Consider the following 12,072-nt stretch of genomic DNA (forward strand, 5'->3'; position numbering starts at 1 on the left):
CCTATCCTCAGACAAACGCTAATTTCTCCTTTGTTTTCTTCTGTATTCCCCCAAAGACCTAAAGTATGGGACACACAATAGGAATCACCAAAGGCATAATGAAGACGCGGCTAAATAAAGCCAAGTTTAATCCTAAACTAGGGAGTTTTAATGTTCAGAAGTCACCTTTTCCTCTCTTAGGTTCCACCATCCCCAACTCCTGGGGCTTCATGAAACTTGCCAGTAAAAAGAAGCTAGCGATGAGGAAATGGCTTTAGCTCCCGGTTGCCTGACCCTGCAGTGCCAGTCTTCTTAATCTCCTAGTCATTCCATTCTGCCCAGCATTTCTGCCTCTACTCCCTCAGCTACAATGCCTCCGTGCTCACGCCTACTTCCTTCCCCCTTTATCGTGGGGCAGAGCAGCCACACAGGTGGTTCCTATGAAGCCTGTTAGGGCCAATCAGCCTGCGGGTTGCAGGTCTTAAAGTAGAAGAGACCCTTTTCCATATACCACTCTCTTCTTTTCCTATCATAATCTCCTAATAAACCCTGAAGTATCTAAATCCTAATAATTTCCTAATAAATCCTAAAGTATTTATGGAGAATTTAGATTCTCTTCAGCCCGGTGCTAGGAAGTGAGGAAGAAACATGAGAATGATAAGTCCTTGAGGACACAGCCTTATCTTAGAATAAGACTAGCACAACATTCAGCACTTATCAATATTTCAGCATTTCATGTTCCCACCCCCAGTCTCTAGTCTAGTGCCCTGCCTGGTTATAGAAAAAAATAACTGATACCATATACCAAAATAAGAGCCAAAAAGATACATAACCTAGATATAAAAGGTCAAATCATAAATGAAAAACCAGAGCAGGAAAGTAGATAACTTTTCTAACTGTGGTTAGGGGAAAAAAAATCTCATGACCAAACTAGAGACAGAGAAGATCACAGAATAAAATGGATGATTTTGATTACATTAAACTGAGAAGCTTTTGCACAAACAAAATCAATGTAGTTAAAATTAGGAGTGAAATAGTGAACTGGGGAAATTATTTTGCAGCAAATTTCTGTGATAAACTTCTGATATCTAAGACATATATATATATATATATATACATATATACATGTAAATAATATAGTAGAACAAGAACTGTTACCCAATAGATAAATGGTTAAAAGTAGTTCTTAAAAGAAAAAAATCAAACTATAAAAGCCATACGAAGAAAGATGCTCCAAATCACTAATAACAAGAGAAATGTAGTTTAAAACAACTTCTAGGTTTCACCTCACGCTCCTCAGATTGTCAGAGGAATTTCAGAGTTCAAGATCTCAGAGATGGAGTAGTTTCAAGTGAAGGTGAGGGTTAAGTGTGATATATGATTAATAAGACTCCTATTTTATTCTAATCAGTATTAATCAGTTTGATATGATTCCATAGAGATGGTAATTATAAGTTCTGTATATTAGGCCCCAGAGCTGTGAATTGCAGATGGTAAGTTCACTTGCTTAATGATAGGAAGCTAACTAGGTTACCTCCACCCTTGTTTTTGCCTTATTATGGTGACCAAGCCCAGCATGGCAGAGGTCACTCAATGACATGGAAAGTCCCCCAGCTATTCTTGTTGCCCCTCTGTCCCTTTTCATCTCTCTATTGCCCAACATGGGGAGATGACCATAAGCATTTGACCAATAAGTGATCCTCTTTGTAGGCCTGTGGCCTGCTGTTCTACTGACCCATGGGCCCATGTAGATATTTTGACATCTGTTTATCAGCCCAGCCCACAGGTCTGCTCATCAGCTCAGTAAGGCCTCCTGAAAGGTCAGGATAGGTCTGTCAAGGTCTGCTCATCAGCTCCTTTGTCAACCAATGGAATTCCGTATGTTGTGTAGAACCTTCTGAAGGTTAAGTTCAAGATCTATCAACCAATGAGGCCCTGTGTTTTATGGTGCCTCTTCTGCATCATCTGGGTATCAGAAACTTTAAAATGAAGGCCTAAGAGAAAGGGGGCATCTCATATCACGAGGAAGATCTGAGGCCTACTTCAGCAGAGGCATGAACCCTTTAGTAAAGTGCTATGGCTTGGAGCTCCGCCTCAGTTTCTTTTATCGTGGGTTGGACAATTTTGGACCCGACATTAGGTAGTTGAAGCAGTGCAGACAATGAAGGTCACAGGAATCAAGGTAGTTAAAGAACTTTGAGTTTTGGTGTTAGAAGGGTCATCCAGGTACTAAGGACGATGGCAAAGGGTAGTGCTGAGAGGAGGTAAGCCTAGTACCATTGGCATTGAGAAAGATGGGAGAGCATCTTGGAGGTCAAAAGTCAAGACAGATAATTCTTCAATAAGTCCAAGATCTCATCAGTGTAGACACTCTTTCCAATAGTGCAAATTACAACCTATCTATGCTTCTGTGGTTTCCCATAAATACTCTGTAAAGAATCTACCTAATTAATACACCAGGGGCCTTCCTGTATATCTTTTAACATTATGTGGTGCTGATATAGTCAGGGGTTGTACCTTTGTCATCCCTCATTCTTGCTAATGTGATGGTCCTACCATTTCTTTTCCCCATTATATGTCTCCTGAATGATGCGTTTTATGCCTCTCCGTGTGTGCAAGTTATCTTTGGCAATACCCTATAATCTCTTTATGTTTACCATTCATCTCTTCGTTGTCCTTTGGGTAACTTAAAATTATAATCCTTTGGAAAATGTAGTCTTTGATGGTTCATCTCCATTTAGAGCCTCTGGGAGAATAAGTAGTGTTTTTAAAAGATGAATTTTTGTTTTAGGGAGCATCTCGGGATCACTGAGAGTGATGCACAGTTTCTCAAAAGGGATCCAACTCACTTTCTCCTATTCAATCCTGGGACCAGTTCATTGTTCATTTGTAATGCTTATCCCGCCTATCCAAGATACACACACACACATAATATACACATACATACACACAAAATAAATGTGAATATGCATGTATACATGTGTGTATATGTGTGTATATGTATACACAGAAAGAAAGAGAGACAGAGAAGAACTAACTCAGTGGATTGTCCAATGAATTGCATTAGTGATTCTTTATCCATTTAGTTTTTCTTCTATGGATTTAACACAACTGTCATTTAATTGTTCGAATTACTGACGGAGGCAGGAGATAACGATGATAACTCAGATTTATTGTAGCACTTTATGGTTTACAAAGATACAAAATATTTGTGAGTAATAATTCATTTGAACCCCTACTCTAGTCCAATCAGTATTAATCAGTTTCCTATGATTCCACAGAGGTAGCGAATATAAGTTCTATTAGGCCCCAGAGCTATGAACTTCAGATTGTAAGTTCCCTTGCTTAATCATAGGAAGGTAATTAGAGGCACTCCACTCTTGTTTTCCCTTGTTATGTTGACCAAACCTGGCATGACTGATGACTCAATCACATGGAAAATCCCTCAACTTATTTCTATACCTCTGGACCACTCTCTCTGGTCCAACATGAGCAGGTGACCATCTTATGACCACTTAGTGGAGTTCCCTCATGCTTTGCCCAACCTGAGACCCCCTTGCTGACATACCATTTCTAGTTGATGCATCATTTTTTGGCTCTTGAAACAAGGTCTGTCAGCTAATGGGATTCTGTGTTTTGTGTAGCCCCTTTAGAGTGTTCGGGTATTAGATCTGGTATCAAGCCTTATGAAAATAAGGCCCTGGAAGAAGGGGGCATCTTAGATCCTGAAGAAGATCTGAGGTCTGCTTCATCAGATCAGACCATGGACGGTATAATAAAGTGCCCATGGCTCAGAGTTCTACCTCAGTCTCTTTTATTGTAGGTTGGATAATCTTAATCCCCACATTATCCCCAAAATGGGATGGGGACCTCAACCTTTTTAGGCTAGTCCCTGAAAAGGACCCGAAAAGGACTCAAAAAGGAAGTACACACCAGGATGAATTTTCACCAGTGACTCCCCCACGAACACAGACCCTGCGAGGTTGGGCTCTCCCTGCTGTGTGCAACCAAATTTTCTGAGCCTGAGGTAAGTCTCTTCAAGATTGATGAATCTACCTTGATTTACCCTAAGTTCATTTTCTTTAAGAAGGGTCCCCCGTTGGGTTAAGAGGGACCATTTGAATTTGTGACTAATCTCTATAAATTTATGAGCTCTGGAGCTCATAACTGGAACTCATACCTCAAATTCTATTTTTATAAAAATCATATGGACATAATTTTAACTTTTTATACACAGGCTACTTTTTTTTCCTTTTTTTCTTTTCCTCCATTTTCTTCACTTTCATTTTGTTAAGACCAGGGAGATTCAGTAGTGGAATTTCTAGTTCCTCATTTTCAGCCAGCTAGCCACCTAGCTAATTTTAAAACTATCTGTTGGCAGGGTTAAAATAGATTTTTTTGCCTTTAAATTATTTTATCAAAGAGGAATTAAGTCATTTTTGTCATCAGTAGAAAAATCTCTCAAATGAATTAAGGGGAAACTCATTTCAGTGGCTCACAGTTGGGTGGGGAACCCATCTAGAGGACCCTATGATTAGTCCTTGGATGGGTAGGAATTGGGGGAGTGATTCTCCACTCTGACACCATCTTAAGGGAGTAATAATTTGGGCTAGACCTGACAGCTTTAGGGTAGAGATTCCTCACATCAATGGTAAACTGTCAAGGCATGTGACCACCCTGGAAACAATCCCAACCTCTTCTGACCTGAGAAGAAGGCTCATTTTAGTTTTACAGAGATGAGGAAAGGAAAAGGCTCCCTTTCATTTAAAGAGTAAGGTTATTTTCACTTATACTTTAGTTTATTGACAATCAAAGCTAAATTTTTAGGAAGTTTTAAAGGAAAGTAGGTATAAATTTTGCTGAATATTCACTTATAAAAGACCTTTGGGCCCTAGTTGACTGGTCATAGGACCCTAGAGGTTAAGCCCAAAGATTAAGAATTGGAAGTACCTGAGAATTAGCTAAAATGAATCCCTGAATATTACAGTGTTAATTGTTGGAAAAGAACTTCCATATAGGTGGGACTCGGGCAGATAGAAGAGGTGAGCCACGTCTACTGTCTTTAGTGGGGAACTTCTCAGATGGAGTAAGCCAAAAGGTATGTCCCTCAGGAATCTGGTCCAATTCTTTCAGGAGAAGTTCTTCCACTTCAGGAATGCCACTCCTGGTTGGGGATGACCCCAAGAGAGATGGGGTCGGGCAGAAGAGGATAAATGCATCCTACAGAATCCCCACTGGAACAAGGGTGGACTCCCAGTCCAGGGATGACTATAGAAAGAGCTATTAAGCTATGTAAAGTTTGGTTTGAGAATCCAAAGGGCTTAGGGGATTGTTCTGGCCAAAGCATGGAACGTCTGATTACTTAGAAAGTTACAGAATTTAATTGAACAATCTCCCAAAATCAGGTTAGAACAAATGAACTATTGATACTGCTAAATTCTTCATCATTCTCAGTTTTTCTTCCCGTGATTATACTTTGGCAAAAAATCTAGAGGAATGGAACTTTAACGAGCTCTTCTATCTATTAGGGACTTAAGTACCAAGTGCACCTTAAATGGGTGAAACCAATTGGCAAATTAGACTAAAGCAATTTTGTATTGTTACTAAGTTACATTTTTTATTGATAAGATTCTAAAAGCAGTAACATAATTAGGAAGCAGAAGAATTATCTTAGGCTGACAGCAGGACCCAGCTACAAGATGGTCATAAGTTTTATACTTAATAGAGGAGACAGGGAAGATCTTGACTTCAAAATCTCTTAGAGAAAAACTTCAGAGAAGTTCAGGCCTGATTTAATGTTTTATGTCCTGTGTGTGTTCATTTTGTAAACTTCACATAGAAAGGGACCTTCTACAATAAGAGAATGGGAAATAAGTGTCTGCTTTGTTTGCGCTGTGCTATTTGTGCTTTGTGCTAACCCATAGCTAACAGGTGTTTTAACTATGCCTTTTATTTTGGTGTGATCAACCCAAAGAAACAAATTGTAAAAAGAGTAAAGTTTCCCCCTCCAAAAAAAGCCTTAAAAGAGGACAAACATCTCTTTTTTTCCTCAGTTTCCAACACTGGCCATGTTGGAGATCACTGAGATGAAAAACAGATACAGAAATTAATTGAAAACAAATACAAAAACCAAATTTGTGAAAAAAGAATAATCAAATTTCTTTCACTTCTAAATTATAATATAGATATCTTTATAAAGTATTTTAATGAGCTTATGGGGTTCTAGCAAACTCTGTAAAGTTTAATGCAAACAACAAATTCACAGATTAAGATTTCTTAATCGGACCTTCCTTTAAAATAACTGAGGATTGATTTAAAGCTGAAGTTTTAATTTTCAGAACTGTCTTATTAATTATGAGGTATGTTCAGGAGAGATTTAGTGAAATAGGAATTCAGGGAAGTATTAAAATAAGAAAAAACATAGTATAAGAGAAATTAGATTAAAACCTTTGTGAACTTAAATAATTCCACAACTCACAATTTTAAAAAGAAAGACATTTGCCAAGCCTGAAGTTTTCAGTTAGTCAGTCCCTAAGTCTGAAGTTTTGGGATATCAATCTGTGAAATTAATTTTAATTTTGGTGTACAATAAAGGTACACTTAAAAACTGTATTTAAAGTTGGGATAAGTTTATTGCAGGAAGGAATTTTTATTATTAGAAGGAAATTTTTGACCATCTTCATAAAAGAATAAAAGTGGGTGGAATTGGAGTTATTTACTCTTCTCTTGTTTACTGCTTTTAAACCACCAACCTGAGGGTACTAAGCAAATCCTGATTGGGACCCCAGATTGAAGGTGAATCCCAAAGTGCTCCCCCAAAATGAAAAGCTTGTTTTGAAATCAAAAAGCAACTGAAGGTAAGTGAAATCTAATGATACTACTGGTTTAAATCAATTGTTTTGGTAAATTAAAACAGTAAAACTTGTGCTTAAATCAATTGTTTAGTGAAAATAAATTCAAATTGTGTAAGTAAGGCTATAATAAGTTAGGGAAAGAATTACTGAAGATAGAATTAAACAAGAATTTTAAAAAGATATAGGAATAAGTGCATGCACACCTACTAAAGGGTGCTTAGCTTACAAAAGATCAAATTAAAATGAGCATATGGCTAGAAAAGTATAAAATATTGAAATTTTGGGAGGGAAAAGCAGAACTTGCATGTTATTTCAGAGCAAATAAATATTTTATAGGATGAAATAAGGAAACTTACAATATAAAAGAAATTCTTATCAGTTGGAAGCTTACAAAGTCATAAACTAAACAGTGATTTGGAATCTCTACTAAATGATTCCTTATAATAAGTTAGGATAAGAACAAACAAAATAGACTTAATATTTGAGTGATTCGAAATAGAGGAAAAAGTTATACGCCGAGCCCTTCAGAAAAGTATAATCTCAATCAGATGGTTTTAAGTAGTACACTTTCTGTTAACTGTATATGAAGTCAAAACTGCATTTTAATAAAAATAGACACTTTAAATCAAGAAATTACTATAATAAATAAATAACTAAAAATAATAAAAGCATCTTTCTAATTCAAGTCATTGTCAAATATATATATTAAAGCATGAACATATTGATGATATTGGGCCCTGAAATTTGAAATCTTGGCAGTTAATGGCCTTTGTGGAAGTTAAGATTTTTAAATTATTGAACCAAATTTCATTTAGGTGAATTAAAAGTTAAATTAGTGCAACTAGGATTTCTGTTAACTTATAACTATTAGGCAATTAGCTTCTCTTCTGATGAGAGGCAAACACCAAATTCCTAACAGGGAAACTGCGGTTTTGGAAACTATTAAAACTTTGTAAAAGAAAAAGGCAATTAGGAATCAGAACATTCACAATCAACAAGCACCAAAACGGAAGTTGCCTTTGAGAAAATAATTCAGTGTTTCAATAAGAGCGAGTGATAAAGAAGGCAGTAACAATAGAAACTTACCATTGTGAGAAGAATAGCAAAGAACTTTATGGAGTACCAATATGTGTGACATTCTGTGCCATAGTTGGGCTTTGGCCAATCCCCTTTGGCATTACCAAAATAGCTGAATGAATGAATGTTTTTTGAGCATAAAAGAAGTTAACTTTGAGAAGGAATAGATGATTTCTTCTCCAAAGTCATCCTGCTTACTGAAATCTGTGACATCCTGCAATGAGGAACCTGTGGTGCCGAGTGAGTTGTTTTTGAGTCTATTTGCCTATCACTTACAAAAACTAGGTGATTGTAACTCATTCTAACTGCCCAAAAGCCCTTAAAGAAATTGATATGAACTCTGCATTTATAACCACCAAAGAACCAAAAAGGGGTTTACTAGAGGAATTAAGTAAGTAGAAGAAAGAGTACTGTTGCATAAGAAAATAAGAAAAGTTAATTAACAATGAGCAGAAGAGTAAAGAAAGTTGGAGTTTGCACTGACAATGTAAATTCAGGGTTTCAGAGTAAAGGGTTTTGGAGTTTTGAAAAGGAGGTTTCAGAGAGGGTCTTAATCCCACTGAAATAAAAAGGATTTAGGATTTTTTTTTTAAAGCAATGCCCTTTGATAGTTGCTGCATGTCTTCCTTCTCCAATCAATATAAGACTACAAAATAAGTTTCATAAAATGAATGTTAATTAATTGATTGATAAAGGATTATCTCTTTGCTCTGGTTTAAATAGTTATGCTAAAGGATTAGTAATTTAGAAAATTTAAAGAAATTGGTTTGGCTCTTTGGTTAACTTTGTTTCTTTGAAACAAAGAAGCAGTAGTTGGGTTGGGAGTGTCACCATGAATTTTTTTTTTTTAAATATAAGTCAACTAAAGATAATGGCACCTTGTGCAAAATGAAGTTCAGTTATTGCCACTAGCCATTATAAACCAAAATTGATTGGGCTGAAAATATCATAATGGTGGTAAATTAGAGGGTCTAATCAATCCTTGTATGTACAAAGAGGATAGGAAATATTTACATTTATCTCCCAGGGTTGTTGGGAAAGACATAGTTGTGAAGAGCTTAACACAGTGTCTGCTTATGGTAAAGGATGACTACTGTAGTATTCAGACCTTGTAGGAATATAATTGAAAAATATGCTATCCCATTTATAGGTACTTTTTCTAATTGGCATGCAATGTTAACAAAATTGAGAAATTATTGACTAAACATCTTAAAGTATTGCTAAAAACTGGCTTACACAACTTTTAAGACATAAAAAATGCCTGACATTTGGTAGGCACTACATAAACTACTAGGAAAAGGCCAGGGGTAATAAGATAAATGACTTTCTACGAAGTGATAAGTTTTAAAGGTACTTAACTAAATTATTATCACCTGATTGGTGATGCTTTCAACACAAGAAGGCTAAGAGAAGCTGTTAAAGCAAGTTTCTTCCTCTTTTCAATCTGAATACTGTTACATTATATGTATATGATTATTAGAGTATATTTTTTAAAAACTACAAAATAATAATAATAGTAAATGACTTAGCGTTGCAAGAAAAGCATGATGAAGGACTCTTAGGAGACCCTCATCTGTGAGGTTCCTTGGGATGAGCCCTATTGACAGGGCATTGTGAATCTCGGCAGCACTGCCATTGGACGGACTAGGGCCTCTCCCACCCAAAGTGGAGAAATGAAACTTTTAAATAGTAAGTTGGTGTCATTTGGGATCATTTGAAAAACCATGTAATTGTATCTTTTAATGCTATTATTTTTGAACCAGCTATTCACTGTGTATGAACTTGTGATGAAGAGGAAACAGCAGTACAATCCTACAGGTCTCTTGTGTCTGAGCAACTGAGGAAGGTAAGCCACTCCTCCCCAGGTATACTTTTTTAGTTCATAAGCAGGGGTGGAGGGTGGGTGGGAGAAAGGGTGCACCACTGTGGCACACAAGAGATAAATAGATTTAATTAAGCAAAAATGGGTTACTCCAGACACCAACCCAGGAGCAACTTGTAGGGCAGCCACTTGTCCAATTTGTGTAGCTGAAGACAGACCGCTAATCTTGACCTGAACTAGAGAAGCAAATCCACCAGAAACAGCTCTGAAGCTGCACTAGAGGTAGTGGTTATAAAATTCTGTATATTAGTCCCTAGAACTGTGTGCTATAGATTGTAAGTTGGCTTGCTTAATCATAGGAAGCTAACTAGAGGCACTCCACCCTTGTTTTCCTTTGTTACGTTGATCAAACCTGGCATGGCTGAGATAACTCAATCACATGGAAAGTCCCCCAACTTATTTCTGTACCTCTGGACCACTCTCTATGGTCCAACATGAGCAGGTGACCATCCCTTGCTGATATACCATCTCTAGTTGATGCATCATTTTTTGGCTCTCGAAATAAGCTCTGTCAGCCAATGGGATTCTGTATTTTGTGTAGCCCCTTGAGAATGTCCAGGTATCAAATCTGGTATCAAGCCTTACTTAAAAAAAACAAACCCTGGAAGAAGGAGCCATCTTAGATCCTGAGGAAGATCTGAGGTCTGCTTCATTAGATCAGACCATGAACCCTCAGAGTTCTGCCTCAGTCTCTTTTATTGTAGGTTGGACAATTTTAATCCCCACATATTAAGGCTCCCTTTTCTCTTCTTAATCCCTAAATTTGTCTGAATTTGTCCAAAGCCTACAAGACTTTGTGGTTTCCAGGGGAACTCCCATTCTAGGGTAAGTCCTTAAACTTATAATAAATCAATCAATAAACATTTTAAAGTACCTTCTATGTGCCAAGCACTGTGCTAAGCTCACCTCTGTAAATAATTCACAAGGCAAAGTCTGTGTCTTTCTAAAGGAGAGTTAAAAAGAATTGTTTTCAAATTGGAGCCGATCACTCTCTTCCAGGTATCAAGTAAGTCTATTTGGTTTTTGAAGGCAGGTCAGGGAAGATTGGCCTGCAATCCTTAATGTGGTGGGTATGCATGGGAACTGGAGCCTCCATTGGCCGATTGGCGCTGACTAGACCTGGCGAGGTCCTAACTTCTAACTCAGCTGATGAGGAAACTCCTCTCTAGGGCCATGGACTCTGACCTGAATAATGAAGTCCTTTTCCTAGAGTTGGAATATTAAAAGAGGATCAGTTCAATTACCACTGCCCATAGCTGGAGGCAGTTCTTTCTCTGAGGAAACCTGGAAGTCGGGAAGCCTGAGAGGAAAGATAAGACTGGAGACAATCTATGTAACAAAGACCTAAGAGTTACCACAGTCTTTGGAAGAATTGTAACAACAGCTCGAGTTTATATAGCACATTTAACATTTAAAAATCACTTTCCTCACAGAAACCTGAAGTACTGCCATTTTACAAATGAGGCTTGACAGGTTACATCATTTACACTTATTTTTACAGGTTGTTAAACCTGAAAGTTGGTTAAAGGAGGCAAACAGAACTAGATGATAGAAAAATTAATATTATTTATTTATTCATTCCCTTTAAGCATAGCAGACAGGCATGACCAGGGATTGAGCCAGACAGAGTCTAACTGACTTGTACAGAAACATGAACAGGTTTTATATTTTTTAGAACAATCACAATTCAGCATGTTACTCAATTTTATGATGCCCATGTATGTTTAACCACAAGACAAAGATTTTCCTTCATCTTTTAATGGCTAACAGGGGAAGAATATCCTTAGATCAGGCTGATCTGGCCTTGTTGACACATAAAAGGGTATTTCCTGAGCAAACTTTAGAGAACAAAGAAGCCCAGGTCCAGGCTCTTCTTCAAGTGGATCATTATTAATTCAGGCTCTGGGTCTTATTGAAATTACAAAAAATGATATAAAATGGTATTAAATATTCCACAAGGTCATATAGTTAATGTTGGGTCTCCTGAGATCCAATGGAAGATTCTTTACACTCCAGACCGAAGCACACTTTTTTCGATTTTTCTTTTTTTTTTCCCTTGGCGTTTTTGTGTTTTTCAGTATGTTCAATATGGAATATATTGTGCATGATTTCACATGTATAATCGCTATCATATTGCTTGCCTTCTCCAGGGGTGGGGGAAGGGCAGGAGGGAAGAAGAGACTTTTGAACTCAATTTTTAAAAAATGAATGTTAAAAATTTTTTTAAATTTAATTGGGAAATGTTTAACTTAATAAATAAAAAAAAATTCTTGAAAAGAT

This window comes from Trichosurus vulpecula, chromosome 3 (genome assembly GCF_011100635.1).
Source record: "Trichosurus vulpecula isolate mTriVul1 chromosome 3, mTriVul1.pri, whole genome shotgun sequence".
NCBI lineage: Eukaryota > Metazoa > Chordata > Mammalia > Diprotodontia > Phalangeridae > Trichosurus > Trichosurus vulpecula.